Below are 21,391 nucleotides of genomic sequence, written 5' to 3' on the forward strand. Positions count from 1 at the left end.
AGTAGTGGTAGCATGTATGTGAATGAAAAATTACGAAAGGGCATTCTGATCTTTATGTTTTCCAAATGTTATTAATGCTATGGACATCAGTAAAGGTAACGCGTACTTTTTACACTATCATATACTATTACGTTTGGTTCTGGCTTCAGTTTAATGGATGGTAACTGTCTTCCAACATGAACTAAGATTGAAGAAGAGGTGATTCACCAGTTTTACTAGCATACAGACTTATCAGACCTCAATGGTATCGAACACGTGTAGGTCTATTTTGGAAAAAAAATCGCATGTATTCAAACAACTCTGAACATTAAAGATTCTCTGAACGCATCTTTCTCAGTAGTTGGGGATAACCCAACGTATTAACAACATTGATTTTAAACATGCAACATTTGTTTGATATTGTACATGTAGTTTGACGTAGTATACATCATATTAAAATGAAATGTTTATAACTGTAAAAATGTAAATTTACTTGAACCAAATATTAATTATAATGTAAGATGAATGATAACTTAATTGAATTTCAAACCAAAGTGTTCCTTTCTTCTAAGTCGTTTTCATTTATTGTCTCCAGGGTTGTTCATTCGGTCTCTTTTCGCTTTATTAGTTTCTGTCTTCTTAACATTCTTTGTTGGGACCTTCTTCTCACATTCAGGCGTCAGCGGCATAGCCTCCAATATATCCAATTCATCAGTAGTTATCTTTTCAGCACCAGGCTGTTTGTGTAAGACACGGTTTTTCAAAATACGAGGGCTGTTCAAAAAATACGCGGACTGTTTGAATTGCGCAGCTCCAGTTGGTTCTAGGGAATCTGCTTGGTGTCGCTAGGTTTGCACAGATCAGCTGATTACGACGCCATTTACCGATTGCAGATATCTTCATTTGTGTATTAGCTACGCGGTTTTAAGTGAAGTGCGATTTTTCGTTTTTTTCAGAATGAATGACCTGAAGGAGCAACGATTTTGTGTTAAACTTGTAAAATCTGCAACTGAAACTTTTGCTATGCTTAACACGGATTAATGCTTAACACGGCTTACGGTGATGTTTCTATGAAGCGTACGGCATGTTTCAAGTGGCATGAACGTTTTAAGGATGGTCGACAGTCCACTGAAGATCATGAGCGTCCTGGACGTCCTTCCACGTCAACTGACGACCAACACGTCGACAAAATCAACACCTTGGTGCGGGCAAATCGACGTCTGACTGTCAGGGAGCTTGCTGAAGAGTGTGGGATATCAGTTGGATCTTGTTACGAGATTTTGACCGTAAAATTGAAGATGCACCGCGTTGCTGCGAAATTCAGTCCTCAGAACTCGTGAGTTTTTGGCCAAACACTCGATCACTGTTCTTCCCCACCCCCCCTACTCACCTGACCTTGCTCCTTGCGATTTTTCTTGTTCCCCAAACTCAAAAGACCCTTGAAAGGAAGAAGATTTGAGACGATTCCTGAGATTAAGGCAAATGCGACGAAGGAGCTGGATGATATTACAAAAGAAGCGTACCAGGACTGTTTCAACAAGTGAGAACACCGTTGGGATAAGTGTGTGCGTTGGGGAGGAGAGTACTTTGAAGGGGTCCCAGACCTGTAACTTCTAAATAAAGTACATTTTGTTTTATGACGTCAGTCCGCGTATTTTTTGAACAGACCTCGTATTCCGTTCTTCCCGAGTTTTTTCTTTTCAGTTGTAGAAACAACAAAGAACGCTGCACGATCATTACAGAAAGTAAATAAATAAGAATCACGTGTTTCAAAACCATTAAAATACATATTATTATTAAATAAGCTATGGATAATGCGTTACAGTTATAAATATAAATGTGTTTCATGTTTAAACAACAAATAATTATATGGATTCTTTGGGAAAGTGTATTCAGCAGTGTGAGTACAGAAACCAAATTTGGAGCGCAAAAAATGAACACCGAATTTTACTGTTGAGTTAAAAGATAATTGGATTTTGAGGCCAGGTACTCTCCCACCCCAATATCATCTCATAATTAATCCCTGTGTTCCACATACTTTAATTATAAAGAAATTGAAGATAACATGTAGCTTACCACAAAGCAATGAGACATATCGAAATGAGTGCTATCCACCAAGCATATCTTGTAACTGTAGATTTTGAAACCGAGGGGAGCGTAGCCTTCGGAACCACTTCAGTTGGATCTTAAGACAGAGAGTCGTATTTAAAATCAGTTTACGTACTCTACCGATTACGTAAAACAGAGAAAAACAACTTCAAATGTAAGTTAATAATAACATTAATGTGTATAATTCTTTAAGCCCAACAATAATCTTGATTTAACATATTTAAAATTTTAATTCAATAAGTACGATATTTCTTCACGACAAGAAATCCACTGTAAATGAAAATGTATCTCAGAATGGCTGGTATGGGTATTAATACTTTTATTGATAAGCAGAGAATAACGTTTTAAAACGTTCATTCATTTTCCAGTCGTTGTGAGATAGAAATACAATATTTCTTGCATGTATAATGCATTTTAATATTAAACAGCGCCCGGAATGGACAGGAAGGTTAATGCATTCGACTCGTAATCGGAGGGTCGCGGGTTCATATCCCCGTCCCACCAAACATGCTCGCCCTTTCAGCTAAGGGGGCGTTATTACTTGACGGTCAAACTCAGTATTCGTTTGTAAAATAGTAGCTCAAGAGTTGGCGGTGGGTGGTGATGACAAGTTACTTTCCCTCTGGTCTTACTCTGCTAAATTAGGGACAGCTAGTGCAGTTAGCCTTCGTGTAGCTTTGCGCAAAATTAAAAAAATAAACATATTAAAGAATGATAATAACATTTAAAAGTTGTAAACTATTTATATATATATATATATTTTGCAGTTTAAACGGATAAATAGCACAGATAAAATAACATCTGTTATATTACTTGAGCTCTTCACTAGTAGAGTTATTCCTCTCAAGGGGATTCAGTTAATTTCTTTAGTTCCTGAGTTACTTACTTTAAGAGATCAAACTTATGTAGTTTCTTTAACTATACTTCACGTTTTCAAATTGTCAAATATGATGACGTCTTAGTATCACCAAAGGGTATTTTGTAGAACTACCATGTGATAATAGCCTGTCATGGCTGTCTGTCCAAGTGCCCTCTGGTGGATTTAACTAGCTACGAACATGTATCCAACAAGCTCAGGACATCTATACTCGTGTTTATAAATTATACAGCGAAAAACCAACCAACTGCTTTAAATCCTATTCAGTACTATTAACAACACACTATTTACAATCCAATTCAGCTAATCACCTAGACACAGTTTCATCAATTCATTCTCACTGATATATAAACAAAAATCCAACTGGTTTTCCAAACACACGTTATTAGACGAAATAACCAATATTTCACCATCTTCTTCAGGATATGTAACTTATTATACAACTCAGTATGAAACACATAGTTATATTAACTAAGTGATTCACAAAAGGTGTAAAGATATATAACAGAAATCAAACAAACCCTATTTGATTAATTGTTATTCACTTATCGTTTCAATCTTCATAATTAGCTTCTTCACTTACTATCATAATTAATTTTTTATATGTAATGAATCGTGCCCACTGCCTGATAAGTTTTCTTTACAGTACATTTTTACAAAGTTTTCTTTACCGGACCTTCAGTGTGAATTTCATATATGAATAACAGTGGAATTTCGGTAATAAACATTGAACACCGTACGCTGATGCTCACAACGTTTTTCGCTAACTTGGTAACAATTCTTTTATTCAGAATTGCTGATGTTTTCACGATCAAATATTATTATAATCTTACATTAAAACATTTGTTTTTATTTTGACAAATTACTTTTTCTGTTATTTGAAAAACAAATAACAAAATTTTGTATGCAGAATATATTAAACTAAAGATTTGAGAGTGTGTGTGTTATTTTCTTCAAAGAAAGCCACATTGAGCTATCAGCTGAGCCCCTGATTGTAACGTCGTAAATCCGTAGACTTACCGCTGTACCAGCGGAAAGCTGTTTCCACAGACACAGCGTTTTAATTAAAGATCTTTAGGTCTTCTTAGTAATGAAGTGAAGCACACAGGTGAATGATAGAGATACCAATATGTTTGTTTGTTATTCAATTGCGCGGAAAGCTACGAGTTGGCTTCCAGCGCTTGCTGTTCCTAATTTTCAAATCATATACTAGAGGAAATACAGTTATTCAATATTATGTCTGAATGTTGGAGCCCATCTTAAAACCGTGTAAGGGGATTGACCGTTATATTTAAATACCTAACTTGTACCACTATTTTTCTTCTTACGAGAAACCTATAATACACTACAAGTAAAGTTTGTTTGTTTCTTTGTTTTTCAATTTAAAGGAAAGCTACACGAGGAATATATGCGCTTGCCATCCATAATTTAGCAGTGTAAGACCAGAGAGAAGGCAACTAGTTATGACTGCCCAAGGCCAACATTTGGGATATTCTTTTACAAAGAAATAGAGGGATTGACTGTTACTTTACAACGCTATCACTGAAAGAGCGACCATGTTTGGTGTGACGGGGTTCGATCCCGTGATCTACACATTAGGAGTCGAGCGTCCTACCAGTAAAGAAAGATTTGTATAAAATTATTATTACTCTCATTATAAGATAATGTTAAACAAACTATTGATTAATACCTCACGATGTACTAGAATCACCAAGTAGACATTTTAAGATATATTTGAAATTTCAATGGTACCTTAATATGAAAATAGTGGCGCTAAGTAACATTCAGTCATATAACTTAATACAATTATGAAAACATAGAATTTCTGAGTAAACGTTTTCTTCATAGTGTTAGGAGTCTTTCTCTTAAAACCAGACTTTGGAAAATCTATGTTTAGAGGCGCTGCATAACCAGGTGGGTTAAGGCGTTCGACTCGTAATCCGAGGATCGCGGGTTCGAATCTCTGTCGCACCAAACATGCTCGCCCTTTCAGCCTTAGAGGCGTCATAATGTGATGGTCAATCCCACTATTCGTTGGTAAAAGAGTAGCCCAAGAGTTGACGGTAAGTGTCTTACCTCTAATCTTACACTGCTGAATCATGTATGGCTAGTGCAGATAGCCCTCGAGTAGCTTTGTGCGAAATTCAAAAACAAACAAGCTCTATTTTGCTATGTTTCGATAAGAACTTTTACTTAAGTTGTAATATTAGGTAAATAGAATGTCTACATGATGTTATCATTCATAGAAGAGGGAAAATAATTTGTAATTGTACATATACATATATGGAAATGTTAACTATTTTACCAAAGCAATACCACTCTGTCATATATATGTTTTTATGTAAATATAAGATTTTGACAAATAATATTAACATACTAAATTATTACAATTGTTTCCACCCCCTGGAAAAAAGCAAAGCTGTTTAATACAATAAAAACCATGGAAGTTATGAAGAAGTGTCTTATTATAACAATGTATTTTAACATAAATAAACATATTTTAACTTTTAAAAAACAATAAAAGAAAACCACTACTTCTACAAAGATCTTTATTATCAGCTCCTTCTTCATCAGTAATTTCATCTCCAGGACAAGGTATACAGGCGTCAGAAGCAAAATGTGCCATATAAGTATCTCCTGGGCATGGCAGGCAGTAAGTTTGGAATCCATTGTCATAGTGACCAGCAGGATATGGATCTAAAACCGTTAAAAGTACATAGCTAGGCATTTATTTACTCAGTGTCAACTTTTATAGTCATATCAGCAAGTTTATTATCAAAAAACATTTTTATTGTATCAAAACTACATGATATTAAAAGTTTTACATCTTTTTGTGTTTAATGGAAACTATTAACTCTATTGTGTGTTATATATACACCTGTCAGCATCTCTTCGGTATCCTCGAGTGCAAGTGAGGTTTTCTGCTGGAACATACACTGGAGAAAACAAGAGAAAGTTAAATCTTCTTCAGCTCATTTACTGTCATTGATAGGAATGCAAGACTGATTCCAACACCAGCTTTTAGTGGGGAGAAAGTGGAAAAATGTCAGCAGAGGTAAATATTATTGAAAATAAATTATCAGTTTAGAAAAATGTTAATTTCCAAAACATAGTTATCTCTGCTATCACATAGCTAGAATCCCACACTGAAAGATGGAGGGACCAGTGAAGGCAGTATCCATGTGCATAGATCAAGGATGTACCAAGATAAGAGTGTTACCTGATGGGAGACACAGGACAACATCTAGAACAGGTACTCGCCTTCATCCTAAAGTTAGTTCATGTGTTGATGGTGGAATAGTATATGAGTAATCATCACAATAGACCAGCCCTAAACAAATAGTAGATGTTCCACTACTCACCATTGGAACAGTGCAATAGGTGAACCAATGTTGCTGAATTTTTAAAAGCAAATCAAGCTCGATTTATTCATTATGATGATTGGCAGGTATAGAGAGGATTCCTTTTAGCATCACTATAGACCAGCTCTAAACAGATAGAAGATGTTCCACTTCTCATCACTGGAATTAATGGGTCTTACTTCCTATATCCCTTGTTGGAGGCTAAAGGAGTTGGACCACAGTGTTACATATAGATATACTTTTGACTGGATCTCCATCTGTAGCTACAGAGTAATGCATTCTAAACCACAGAAATCACGACAAGAAAGTAACCAACACCAAAGTGGACAAACTTTCTCCACTACCTGAAGAAGCCCGAAAGAAAACACTCCAAAATAATAAAATTGTGCCTGCCTTACTTATCTGAAGGAACATAACTTATCTGGTCTGGAAATAAGAATATTCATCCTCACTCCTCAACAACTTACCTCAGAATTATGGAAAGGATATGGAACACTGAGCTTAACCACAGATTCAGAATGGAACAACTCCACATTTGCAATTATAAGGAGATAGTGGACTTCCTTTCAAGAACAATATAAAACAATCAATATTGATCAAATGAAGAGCAATACACACCCCAACTAGATAGCAGAGCATCAAATCTGAACCAGTATTATGAGATGGCTCCTGCTTAGGTTGATGCTGCTGCTACTGACATTGAGGAAATCAACCCGAGATTCAGGTAGGAGGGCCTCCTAACTTTGCCCTCTTCTATATCATTGCAGGAAATCACTCAAACACTCTGTAGGAAAAGACTCTGCCTGCCACCCCTGTGGTTGGAAACCAGGTGTGGTAGGGACTCCCTAGCTCCACTAGTAGAATACAGGGATAATGTGCCCTGGGAAGTCCAGAGGAACAGTGCAATATGTGAACCAATTTTGCTAAATTTTTAAAAACAAATCAACCTCGATTTATTCATTATGATGATCAGCAGGTATGGAGAGGATTCCTTTTAGCATTGCTCATAATTGTCCCCAAGTGCTAATATTATCTGGAAAGCTCCTAAATGATCTAATGGAACATCTCATTTCTACATAGCCTGCTGCAATAAGGATTAATAAGTACAGTTAACATGGTTACTTGTACAAAATTTGATGGATAAAAGTACATCTGTCTGAGCAATAATTGTCACAGAGTGAGCTACAGTGAATAAAATAGGTAATGGACCCTGAAAAATAAAGAGGCAAAAGGAAGAGAAAAAATATCATTCACCCATCCTTATAATCTAGCAAATGTGGTCAAAACAGCTGTAAGGGGTAGGCAAAATTCTCAGTAAAAGAAACTTTCAAATCATGTAAATAATGTAAGAGAAAAGTATTGAGAGAAATCCACATACCAGTCTGCACGATGTCATCTAACAGACGTTTAATCAGACAGCTAAAAAAATGTGATGAGTCCAATGAGATGTGACTTGCAGAAGTTTTCTTGTCTATAAAGAAAGTCTAGAATAAGCAATATAGATCAATTTTGAAGCCACCTTCTCACAGTAATTGAGGATAAATCTTGAGAAACTGAAAACTTCTAAAATATTAAGTGCTGATTTCTCATGCTTCTAAAGAAGTTAGTGTGTGCTACATAACACCTCAGGGCTCTGACAGGACAAAACAAATGATTTGGGTCTGGATCAGGTTTATAGATGAAAAATAGCTGGCAAATGAATTTGCAAAAACGGATTTATCCGCTTCCTTGAGTACCAAGAGTCATTGGAAGAAAATACCTGTCAGGAAATAGCAGGACAAAAGTGTGCACAACTCCAATCACTGATGCCTACATGATAGCAGCAACAAAAAACACTGTAAGGGAAGATTTGTACATAGTACATGAGGCTATGATTTGAATAGATGTTGAGATAAAGCATGTAATATCACCTTAATATCCCAGTTTGGTAATGAAAAAGGGTGTTTGGGATAAAGAGCTCTAAATGATCTGAGAAGGCCAGATAGTACTGGACGTTCAAATTCTTTCCAATGTTTAGTATATAAAAGAGTAGTCAATAAAACTGCCTTAGATAAAGTGACACTAGATGAAGCTAAACCTTTGTCAAAGATTCAGGTAAAAATACGAGACATAGTAGACACATTTGGGCAAAGCAAGTTTAATTTCCTCATGAGACAACATTGGCAGTAAGTGTGCCATTTTCATTGATAAATAGCCATTGTAGGTCCACAGATAGATTGAGGCAAATCCAAAGCAACATTACAATTTAAACCCTGATGCAAAGGACAGTATAACTTCCATGCATGAGGTTTGAGCTTTGGAATGCCAGACCAGGACTGCCTCAATAGACACAGCCAAAGAGGAAGTGACAGAGCTAGACATTCTTGAAGATGCTGTAGAAGAAGGAACCATGCTTAGATCAGCCAACCTGGTGCTACCAACAGTACTCAATAAGTAGTGGATCAAATTATAGCCAGAACTCTAGGTAACAGATAACCTAGGGTAAAAGGCATAGAGATGCAATCCTGCTCAATTTTGACTAAATCCATCTATCACAAAAGCCCGAGGATGAAGTACTGGAAACCAAAATGCATGTAGTTGAGAGTTCTATTGAGGGGCAAATGAGTTAATAATTAAAGTCTCAAATTGAAAGAAAGTCCATCAGAAAATCTTACAATAGAGCATCCATTCAACTGGGCTAAGAAAGTTGACCTGCTATTAAATTCATCGTCCCTGGAATATGGCAAACCAAGAGTCTGACAGAATAGGAGTGAGCTCAGTAGAGAATACCCAAAGTTCAAAACAAATGTCATAAGAATGTATGCCTCTTTAACAGCAAACCTACAAGACCACTGTATAAATGTCAGAATGAATCACAGTAACTTTTCCCTTCAACAGATCAAGACCTTGAACCATTGCTTGTTGAACAGCAAAAAGTTGTAAAATATTGAAATTCAAAGAAGATTTACTTCCATCCATAAAATCTGGAATTCCTAACTACCAATATATACACTCAATTCCTGAAATGAGGTACCTGTGAAAAGATAAATCTTGTGATGAGCAGGGTGGTACAGGAACACCAACAGCAGTGCTGGTCTGATCTAAATACCACTCAAGATCTAAGATGATATTAATGGTTGTAGTACATGATCCATTGGTTTCTCAGATAGATGAAGTGTGTCACAGAGAAATATCACCAAAGACAACTGAGTGAGGTATAAAAGACTGAAGAAAGTGAGAAAAAGTCAAAACTAATGCTTTGATGGTCAAAGAGAAACCCTGGCAGTCAAGTAATAGCTATAAGTGCCTGTAGAAGTAAGTGTGTTTTGGAAATCAAACTATCACACAACCATTAAAGTTTAATTTGACAGTATAAAACTACTTTTATTATACCATACATACATAAATGAGCTGTACAACTTTTTAACCATAATGAAAAAATCTTGCAGAATCTAAACTATTCACAAAACATATAACAATTAAACAACAAATATGAATTCAAAACACACAAAAAGTACAAAACATATCTACAAAACTAAAAAAACTATTGTTTAAAATACCAACACTGATCCTGTACTTTCAAGAATGTTCAACAGCTACCAAAAAAGCCCATACAACAGTTCATTGGTAGCTCTAGACAGCAAACTCTCCATGGCAGCCTGAAAAAAAAAAGTATTGCTATGTTTAAGACAAACAATTAATATAAATCACAAGTACCACAAGATTGTTTTCAATAAATGTTGAGGATGGTATAAATGAAATATTCATTATGTTAGTTGGTGTTTTGTTTAATCAAATGTTGTCTAGATTAGATAAATGAAAAAAAAAATCTTTCAAATAAAGAATTAATTCAAGAAATAAATGTTCCATATAATCCAAACAATAAGATGATGCATACACACAATTTCATTTTAATACAATTCTAATTATTTCTTTTTGAAACTAAACATTCTCGGGGTAAGTTAATCATAAACATACAATCTAAAAACCAAACAGTTGCACACTGACACAAATAAATAATTATTGTAAGTATCCCTTCAGTCTTTATAAATACACGTAAAGGTTTTGTCACATTTAATTATATCAATTTCTATAAAACTTTAGTCTGAAAGCAAGCTTAAAGAATTCCATAAACAATCAGCAATGCCCACAACATGAGCACTTTTGCAACACAACTAAAGAACTCTATAGATTGTACTAACTGAATAACAACTTCCTACAACATTTAGTAACAGAAAAATTAAATGAAAGATTTAAGTTCATAAAGTGGTTGAACTCACCTACAGTACAAACTGTTTATTCACACATTTAAACTCATAAACAGCTTGAAATTTTTCATTACACAAATAACTGAACAAACAACTTAACCTATTTTATGGCACAACTAAAGTATCAAACAGTCTGAGCAATTTGAGTGTGACTATTTTGTAACACAAGGAAACTATCCTATATCTTACAGTACTTCATTATGCAACTTACACTATTTCACAGTGAAAATATCAGTTTGATCTCTCATGTAACACAACTATCAGATAATTTAACATGTTCCATAACTCAGTTAAACCATCCCATAATTTAAAGTATTTCACACCATAACTTACATGTTTCATAACTCTCAAAACAATATAAACTATTTCATAATGAACCTACTTGACAGCTTCACTATTTTATTAACAACTATCAAGCAGCTTGAGCAATTACAAAACAGAAATATCACACAGTTTAGCTATTATATAATACTACTATTGGAAAAACATAAGCTATTTCGTAAAAGAGCTACACTTGTGTTACGTAAAAATTCAAGTTAAGACAACTTGTGTTGCTATTCAATAAAAGTATCAGAAAAATTTACCTTGTTCATAACACAATTGAGTTATCATACATCTCAAATAAACTATTTCATAGGGTGATAAAGCTATCAAATAATTTGCTGTATCTCACCAGATGGGAATCTGTTGCTTCTTCTAATAAGACACCAAAAGTGATAATTGGAGCAATACAGACAAAGTACAGAAAGGAAACAGAAGCTACAGTCTGAAGAACTAGAGCATCCTCGAAATCACTCAAATACCAGAATTTCATTCATTTAATGTTGTTGATCAAGCCACCAAATAACCTAAAAAGAATTAAGGAGAACATATTTTAATGGTAAACAAAATGTGAAAAAAATAATTGATTCTTATGGTATATAATGGTTATAGTAAGCTCTTTGATATACCATCTTCTGATAAAAAGTTGTTTGATTTGTCACTAACTTTTGCACAAATCTGTTTGCAGGCTATTCACAGGAACCATTCCTAATTTTAAAGTGATAACTTCTAGAGTGGAAACAGCTATTTAAATATCACCTGCCACCAACTCTCAGGATATTCTTTCTCAATGAATAAGAGAATTGACTATCACATTATAAAGATCCCATGGCCAAAACAAAGCAAGCAAGCTTGGTGAAGTGTTTCAACCCCATGCAAGGCCCTTGACCATGAGCCATTCCAACCTTATGGAAGGAAAAATAATTTTTTTCCTTTCACCTTTTATTATTCAGAAAATCCTTAAAATAACTGTTGGACTTTTGTTACAGAAGATGGTAAAATTATTACCTCTTCATGGCTAGCCTTCTAACAAAAACTCTTTACTCACAGTTCATTGTTTTAGAATGATTTTTCTGAAAACAGTGTTCAAGTTTCTTTTCTGTCTTTCTTTTTCTCATCCAATAAAAGTTTGATACAGAAACAATTTCAACATTTCAACATTACATTACCTTGAATTTTGTTCAAATGATATTTTAATGATAGGCATAAGGAGGTCACAAAATGATCACTGAGTGAAATGTTTATTGACCCAACTGTGAGAAAGAGAGAGAAGCAGCTGAAAAACAGAGATCTAAAATGGTGGAATAATTATTTCTTTATATGTAGTATTCCCCTCAACATGCAACACTACATATTCCAGAGTTCCACATTCCTCAGCTCTTACAGCTACATCAATTTTTTTCTGTTATCATTCTTTTATGACCTTCCAATAGTGACAAGAAAAGGTCTTCACCTGCAGTTTAAAATACCATTTCCAAACTATACAACTGGATGAAGCTAATTACATTAACCAAAAAGACTACCTCATATTGGTACAGCATTCTTTCTCTCCTTATAAGAAAAAAAGGTAAAATAAAGCTTACATTTATACATGAAACCTACAGCTTTTATAGTTTAAACATAAAGGTTGCTGGTATAGCTCACCTTCCTGTTCTTTTTAGTCCACTTTCTTCATGTATTTTTTCTTCTTCCTCTTCTGGTTCAACAGAAGGTTCTTTATCTGTTTCTATACACTTTTTTCTTCCCTCCTAAATAAGATAAATTTCAATAGAAATCACAATTTTATCACTCTCATGGTGTTACTAACTCCCTCCTTTCAATTCATCAAATATCTTTATACTACAGATTTTCATTATCAAAGAAATTTATTCATTTTAATATTTTTATAAATTTACATTGGACAATGAAACATAAGACATCTACTTCTGTTATGAATCCATTTATGATGTATACAAAGTAAGTTATCATGTTCATTCACCTACTTAATGTCTCTTTTTTAACCACCTGGCCATCCTAAGACAGGATAAAAAGCAATGCACTCTTCAAAATGCCCACACAAATTTCCAACTGTATGTTTCTCATATTTCACATTAGATTTCATTCTACAGACTTATCATTTTAATTTAAAAACACCTACATAGAAGTGATAAGTTTTCAATATTGTTTTTAACACTTGAGTAAAACTAAATCCCTTTCAATTTGATTTTTATATAAAGATGTTCCATTATGAGTTGTCCGTTGTGCATAAAGAATAAGTTTGACATTTTATGTAATGCTAATAAAGAACAAACAGATTTCAATATCCAGGGTGGGTACAGCACAAATATTTCATTGTTTAGTTTTGTTCTTAACAAACAAACAGACACAAACACATCACGAGTTTCACATTCAAATACAAATCAAAGTTGATTTTGAGTCTCTGAAATTGAAGAAATAAAAATGAACATTTCACCACGATACTTTTAAGAAATATTAGGTGTAATGTGTAAAAATAAAGAAATCTATTGTAAAAAAAACATTTTAAACAACTCTTAAATCAAATTACAGAAAATACCAGGCAAATACTCTACATAATCTTGTACATACTTGAATCGTTATACTTAAATGTTTTGGGGGCCCTACATTCAACACTTCCAGTTATGCTGTACCTGACGAATGTGCCTCTTGATAACAACTCCACAGCATAATTGTACGAATGAACCGAAAACACACAATTCTCTCTGAATATTTTCGAAAATTCACCTGATGTGCAAGGATGAAGGTTTCCCAGTTGAAATTTCAACAGTCTGATTACAAAGAAATATTAAACTGCATCATTCAGTAATTGGACTTGTGTCTTTTTTGTTGTGTGGAATAATACGATTACCCATTTTACTCTTCAGATACTTGCATTATACAACAGTTCAACATATATACCAAGCAGGCAGTTTGTGTACACATGTGGCACTTTTCCAAATGAAGATTTCTTGATTATGTTGCACACTGTTGCCTATGGCAAGTAAAAGGATTTTGTCGTGACCTTTATGTTAATAGATTCTTACTTGTTACAGTTTATCACATTTTGTTTACAACAACTGGGACATAACTTATTGCATGCCTCTTTTTGGATGGTTCAAGTTCTCAAGTTGATCCATATTCCTTTATCTTCCAATGTCATTAAGTTCAAGAGAAATACACATCTTAGAGGCTTTTATCCTCAATTTGGGCACGTCTTCATGTCCTGTGTATATGACCATTTTGTATCGAAAAGAGCTGTTGAGCTCCCTACCCAAAAGCAATAAATTTTCTGTTGCATCACATTACAAACACAAAACAATGTAAAATGTAGATCTGATATTCGCTGTTTCACGGGAAAATTATATTGCTTTGGTTGCCTCGTGACTTGTTTTTGCATATTCAAAATCGTTTAAATATAACATATTCAACACCAGTTTTTGATGTGCAAATATAATGGTTCTCATTCATTCATATATTCATTTCCTACTGAATATATCTATATTTTTGCAGTGTTTCAAATATTCCACAAAAGATTTCTATCATCATCTGCCACTCAATTCCATGAAGGAACATAGGGCCGCAATCACTTGCGGTTTCTGTAACATGTGTTTTAAGTGAGTAGGCTGTTAGCTCACTGCACCGAGCCATCCCTAATTTAGTAGTGTAAGACTAGAGGGAATGCAGCTAGTCATCACCACCCACTGCCAACTCTTGGGCTGCTCTTTTACCAACAAATAGTGGGATTGAATGTCACATTATAATGCCCCCACGGCTGGGAGAGCGAGCATGTTTAGCCCGATGTGGACACAAACCCACGACCCTCAGATTACGAGTCGCATGCCTTAACGCGCTCAGCCATGCCAGGACAAAGATTTCTATACTAAGTTGAAATTTTTATATAATCACGATGTGCTCAATCATAAATTAGATAATATTGATCAATTTCAATTTCCAGAAGTTTAGTAATGTCCAAAACTATACTCTTGAAAGTAGATACCACAGCTCTCTATTCAAGTTTTCCACAGGGTCTCCAGTTTTTTCTCTGTGCACTATCGTGATTGTGTCAAAACTACATTTTCCATATCATGCCATAAATATAAGACATGTTAACTGAGTTTTTTTATGGTAATATCAGTACTGCTGTTAATGAGAAGTTGAACTAAAAGTGCTTACAATATATAACCAAGAAAATTGTGAGCTTGGCTCAGTCCTTCACTGTTAGAATCTTCAGCGCATTAGTAGGCATTTTATCCTTACTCACTGTGTGACAGTTGCAAAGGTGGAGCCAATAACTGTTGACTTCTTATTTACAACTTAGTTTTCTTGCAACAAGTATAAGTAAATTCCTATACTGATGTTGTCAGCAATATTCTGGCTTTATACCATACTTTGAATCCCATTTCTCGCTTTTCTTAGCTACATCATATGGTTCTTCATTTTTCAGCAGCATATTTCTCTCTGAATGTAGATGAAGAACTTATATGGTTACCACTTGTAAAAGTGATTAATATCATACTGAAAGAATTATGCTGCATTCGATAAGGGAGCTTCCATTCTAAGCTTTTCACATTTTGGTTTTGTTAGTTTTACTCCTACTTGGTCTGGTACGTATATCTATATGGTGATCTTGCTGTTCAATTGCTTTGCTTTCTGCCATCCATTTGGAGGTCAATCAATCTCAATGTTAATGTAGTGTATCCTGTGAGTCAGTTACAAGTATTGTTAGTGACATTGCTATTTAAGTTTCATTGCTTTTAGTTATTTAAAGGAGAGTTTGCTTCATGCTTTCCATTTCCACTTATGCTAAATTAAAAAAAATCTAAGATTTGATTGTGGTGGATAACGATTCAATGATGGAATGAATTTCTTTTTTTTACACTGCAAGGCTCTGGGTATAATTTTGCTTGCATTTGCTGTTGGTGTTATGTAATGCTGAGATGATAGAAGAACTTGAATTATTTCCTGTGACCAGTCTTAAACATGTTTTGTACGTTTTCAGTCTTATCAAGTTATACAGCAATCAAATTGGTTATCAGTACTGTATAATTCAGGATGGGATAGACAATATAATAAGTAGGTTCTGTTCTTCAGCTCGATTTACAGCTACACTTTTCACAGCATTGCTTTTAGTAGCTCTAGATGTCAGAGTATTTATGTGGCTGGTGAAGTTGGGATGTTTGTCAAAGATTACCCCTTTCTTTAGGTACTTCTTCATTTCTTCCTTGCCTGTTGATAATGGTGAAGTCCTGCCCTCATAAGCTCATCTATTTTTGAGTATGTACAACATGGCTGTAGATTTGGAAAGATTATTTACCGTTCCTCTATGGATCCATCATTTCTTCACAGTGTTAAGGAATGGTTTCACCAAAATGTTGATGATATAGGTTAGTACTAAGTAGTTGGTTGAATTGTCAAGGTGAGCTACATCCTTAATGTAGTTGTTTAAGAGAGCTAGTGATCCAGTCTAATTATCAGGTTCCATATTCAACTAACCATATGTCAATGTAGCAAGCTAGCTTACTCCAACTCAACGTAGTCATGGTCACTAACATGGTTCCTAATCATAGTAATGTTCCTCTTCATTCTAGAAATCAATGAACAGACCAAGTTTTCTCCATTTCTTTTGATACGGTTAGCAATACCACCTTACAAACAGTTTGGCTCAAACTAGAAGTGGTCATTTACTGCTTTACATCTTTCCATTACATAGTTTGATGCAAAGGTGTGGTGGATGCTCAGAGCTTTGACAAACACACCTCTTCATGAGGTATTTGCATATTCAAGTGTTTTGACACCTAACATGCAAAGTCCTCACTGATACATCAGTCCAGTTCAGATTGATGACTGTCAAGAATGATTCAGGTAGGGAGTCAGAGTATTTAATCAAGTGACCAAATAATCACCATTGTAATGTTGTCTGCATGCAAAAAAAGCAAACAATATCTGTAAAGGAACGATTGTGGCGAGCCCTTGTGACATTTCCACATTAGTCTAACTCTGATTCGCATATGCTCAACATCATACCACTGGTACTTATGTGTGAAAAAGATGGGTTTTTTAGCAGTTGTAAACAAACTGCAAATAAACAGAAATAAAATAAACAATCCTTATTAAAATGCAACACAGAGTGAGTACTTGAAATACATGTACTTTTACACATCTAAGCTGTCTAATTCCTCTCCAAATTCTACTAAATGAAGCAACTACCAGATTGTTTAATTTGAAAGAATATTAAACTATGTTATAACATCACATTAAAGCAGCACTGTCATAGTTCTCCAGAGTGATTTCTGCCATTAACTTGACTGGTAATTCCCAACAGAAAATAAAGGGAGGTTGTAACATTGAAAGCATCTGAACTGCTGTTGAAGAAAACTGCTCTTTACTTTCATACAAAACCATGGACTGAGCAACAGATAACAGGAGTAGAAGTAACTTAACAACCTTTTTGACAACTTGTTGGCCTGGCATGGCCAGGTGGTTATGGTACTCGACTCGTAATCTGAATGTCACTGGTTCAAATCCCCATCACACCAAACATGCTCGCCTTTTCAGCCTGGGGAAGTTATAATGATTCAGTCAATCCCACTATTCGTTGGTAAAAGAGCAGCCCAAGAGTTGGTGGTGAGTGATGATGACTAGCTGCCTTTCCTCTAGTTTTACTCTGTTAAATTAGGGACAGTTAGCGCAGGTAGCCCTCATGTAACTTTGTGCAAAAATTCAAATCAAACAAACAAACTACGTTATATAAACTCTGCACACTAACCTGAACAACTAGAAAGTTCTCAAAAGTTCTACATTACAAAAAGGTAAAGAAAAAAGCATGACATGCTTGCACATTGCACATGTTAAGTGTCAAAACAAAGCAAAAGAGAGATAAATTTAAAATATACATATGCCTCATTGCTGTAGTGATTTAAGAAAAGCGCCAGATATGTAACACATTTCAATAACAAACCAAAATATCTGATAATTTAAAAATGGAATTGATGAGAATGGCAGCTAAGAATAGTAAATTAAAATTATAAGAACGAGTAAAATATTTAAAAAACTTAATTCAATTTCAAATGTCACACTGGAACCTGGCATAAGAAAAATACAATTCTGAATGATATCTTGGGAACGTAATTAAGAACTGTAAATCAATATAGTTTCTAACAGTAACATCTTTCACGCTTTTATCTTTATATGTATTGTAACGTGATCACCAAAACCAACAATGGTTACTTCACAATAGCCCGGCATGGCCAAGCGTCTTAAGGCGTGCGACTCGTAATCTGAGGGTCGCGGGTTTGCATCCCCGTCGCGCCAAACATGCTCGCCCTACCAGCCGTGAGAACGTTATAATGTAACGGTCACTCCCACTATTCGTTGATAAAAGAGTAGCCCAAGAGTGGTCGGTGGGTGGTGATGACTAGCTACCTAACATCTAGCCTTACACTGCTAAATTAGGGACGACTAGCACAGATAGCCCTCGAGTAGCTTTGTGCGAAATTCCAAAACAAACAAACAAAATAAACGTCACAAGACAAGAAGTGGCGTGATTAGCAACCGTATCTATGAAAAACTAATGACCGAGTAGCTGATTAATGTTACAAGCTCCGTAAATTTCAAAACACAAAAAAAAAGTAAATCTTAATTTCCTAATTTTTAATAGTTTCTTTACACAATAGGAAAAAAACAAAACTATACTTTATGTTTTGTTACATCAATTTTCGGTTATAAGTAATCACGGTTAAAGCCAACTTAAGCTTCAGTAGTGTAAACTTTTATAAACTAATGCTAATATTTAAAATATTAATGGTTCCAGATAAGATGGTTACTTTAACATCATTTTATTTATGAATAGATTTCCTTTAAATTGTGATATTTTATTATACAGTGGTACCTCGGTTCTCGAACTTAATCCGTTCCAGAAGGCTGTTCGAAAACCGAATCAATTTTACCAATAAAAAATACTGTAAATTAAATTAATCCGTTACAGACCTTCAAAAATTACGCATTATGAAGCATTTCAAGTAAAAATATTGCTTATTTATACGTGTATAATAATACTTACATGCATAAAGTCAACCACAAAACCTATAAACACAATAAAAAAACAAATGCAAATTTAACTGCACATTACCTGTGCTGAGGAGAGCTGAAAGTGCAAGGTGGTGAGAAACGTGGAGAGTAGGAGGGTCATTATTGTTTGGAAAGGGAGTCATCTTCCATAAAAACGTCAGGTAACTCTCCTTCTGGGGTTCTTTCTCTTTTCTGTCTCTTTGCACTGCTACAACCTGCTTGAGACTCACTGGACCTATTTCTTACTAAAATCTTGTCTAATGAGATTTGTTTCTGCCTGGCACCCTCCCCATATCTCACCACACTATGTGTGCCACTTCTCTTCCTATATTTTTCAAACCACCCTCTACTAGCCTTAAACTCGTCACTTGTATCAGCACTCGTTTCAGGGATGTTTTTCAAGAGGTCAGCATGCAACTGCTTTGCTTTCTCACAAATGCTATCACCAGCTAACTGTTTTTCGTGTACCCAAATCAACAACAGTTTTTCTACCTCTTTAATTGTTTGTGATTTTTTGTTTCGTAAGCACTGTCACTCCTTTTGCAACATCAGCTCCTTTGATGACCTCTTTATTTTTCAGTATTGTGCAGGCCCTAGACTTCGCCATACCAAACTATGTAGCAAGTTCAGACACGCGAACACCACTCTCATACTTCGCTATGAAATCTTTTTTCACCTCTATCGTGGCTCTAACAACTTTTCTTTTTGGTTTGCTGCTTTCATTATCCTTCTTTGACCCCATAATGGCTTATTTAATCAGAATATTTGGAAAAACGAGAACGTTCACTGTAGATTTTAGCGGGGGTGTGGACTGAGCGACAGATGCGGGTGAAATGTTTTGGACAAGTTTGGCGTGGGCCGAAAATGGTCGAAGGGTCGTTCGGGTTATTTCGGGGGTTCGGGCCATGACAGCTTGGTTCGGGAACCGAGTTTGTGTTTGTCAACCGAGACATTTTTTTCTCAAACAATATGTTCAAAAACTGAATTGTTCGAGAAGGGAGTTTTTGAAATTTGTAATTTTTGTTTGAAGCTAATTCTAAGTTATCAAAAAACTATAACATTAGAGCTGATCACAGGGAAAGGTTATCTGTCCTTAGGTTTAGCCTGACCCCTAACTCTAGTTCTAAAATTTAACAAAAGAAGCTAAACAAGTAATTTAAAAGCACATAACTTAGTGTCGTTCTTCTTGGAACGTTAATTTGATGAACCTAGGTTATACGGTTAGACCTACCAGAACACGGTACAGAATTTTGTACGACAGAGATAACAAAGTTACGGGTCTCCAGTTTTGTAATCTAGTATTGTCGCCTCCCTCAGGGAGCAAAACTATTAACCCTTTTCTCATAAATGGTAGTAGCTGGTTTTGCGAGTACATCTGATTTTACAACTTAACATAATCGTCCACAATAAGAGGCATAAAAATCTGGAAACATTCTGTGGTGAAGCCATCGAGGCCGGGAGGTTTACCATTCTTCCTTAATTACCTCTAATGCTCTAATTTATTTCTACCTTCATCGCGAACTGCGCGAAGTTTATGTATAAAACTCGTTTCTGTACACAAATCGCAACGCGATTGGCTGAGTATTGAACGATATACATAAGTTTCTACTATTGCCTGAGTATAGTACTGCCACCCGATAGAATGTTATGCCAGTCTTTTGCATTTATTAAAACCATATTACTTTGGCACATAAGAAATCAACTGAATAAGAAGGAAACAAGAGAAATAGAAAATTTACTTAATAAAGTTACAGTATACGTTAAAGACACTTTGCATAATATCTGAAGCAAGCCAGGGGCGGGTAAATTATTTGAAGTATTGTAAACAACCACCATCTAGAACTTGACTTTTTTTCTCTTTTGTAATTCAACAATAACGACGACAAGAACGTTTTAATTCATAAGAGCGAGTCATTGTCAGATAATAGTTGATTATTAAGCTTTTTTCAAACTTTCACACAAAACTACATGAAGACTGTCTGTGCAGAGCTCTTACTTGTTTTGAGCCGATAAAGCAAACGTATGTACTCTATAACACCATTTGCACATTTTTAAACTATTCTTGTTGAAGCCAACAGTGATATTTCACTATCAGTTTTATGGTGCATTCACAGCTTCAAAATGCGGAGTGCGTTCTTACAGAATCGGAATATGGATAACGAACCTTTAATATCATGTTTTAATTCATACATTGGGCCATGGTAAATGGGTATCTGTACCTTGGAGATGGCCAAATCGAGATGAAACACCTGCTGCTAACCGCATGTTGTTACTTTCCGTAAGAAAAATTCATCAGACATCGCACAGATACCCTAAACTTTTGTGTTAAATTTACCATCTTTATGAACTCGATGATCGTTTCCACAATCAAACTATTAACTAAAAAATTGCGAATGTCAGACTATCCACTGTCGTCTTTGCTGCTTGTGGAT

General features: G+C 35.1%; 1 pseudogene across 1 annotated transcript; it reads right to left on the reverse strand.

Annotated features, from left to right (window-relative positions):
• Nucleotides 1–965: 965 nt before the first annotated feature.
• LOC143223420 (sodium bicarbonate cotransporter 3-like) lies at nucleotides 966–20,457 on the reverse strand (annotated as a pseudogene). The gene is made up of 5 exons (XR_013012908.1): nucleotides 19,021–20,457; nucleotides 12,540–12,643; nucleotides 11,248–11,422; nucleotides 9,871–9,965; nucleotides 966–5,662 (listed from the first exon to the last, which is right to left on the reverse strand). The product of XR_013012908.1 is annotated as a sodium bicarbonate cotransporter 3-like (transcript).
• Between the last annotated feature and the right edge of the window lie 934 nt (nucleotides 20,458–21,391).

The sequence above is a fragment of the Tachypleus tridentatus genome, chromosome 8, assembly GCF_004210375.1.
Source record: "Tachypleus tridentatus isolate NWPU-2018 chromosome 8, ASM421037v1, whole genome shotgun sequence".
In the NCBI taxonomy this organism is placed as follows: Eukaryota; Metazoa; Arthropoda; class Merostomata; order Xiphosura; family Limulidae; genus Tachypleus; species Tachypleus tridentatus.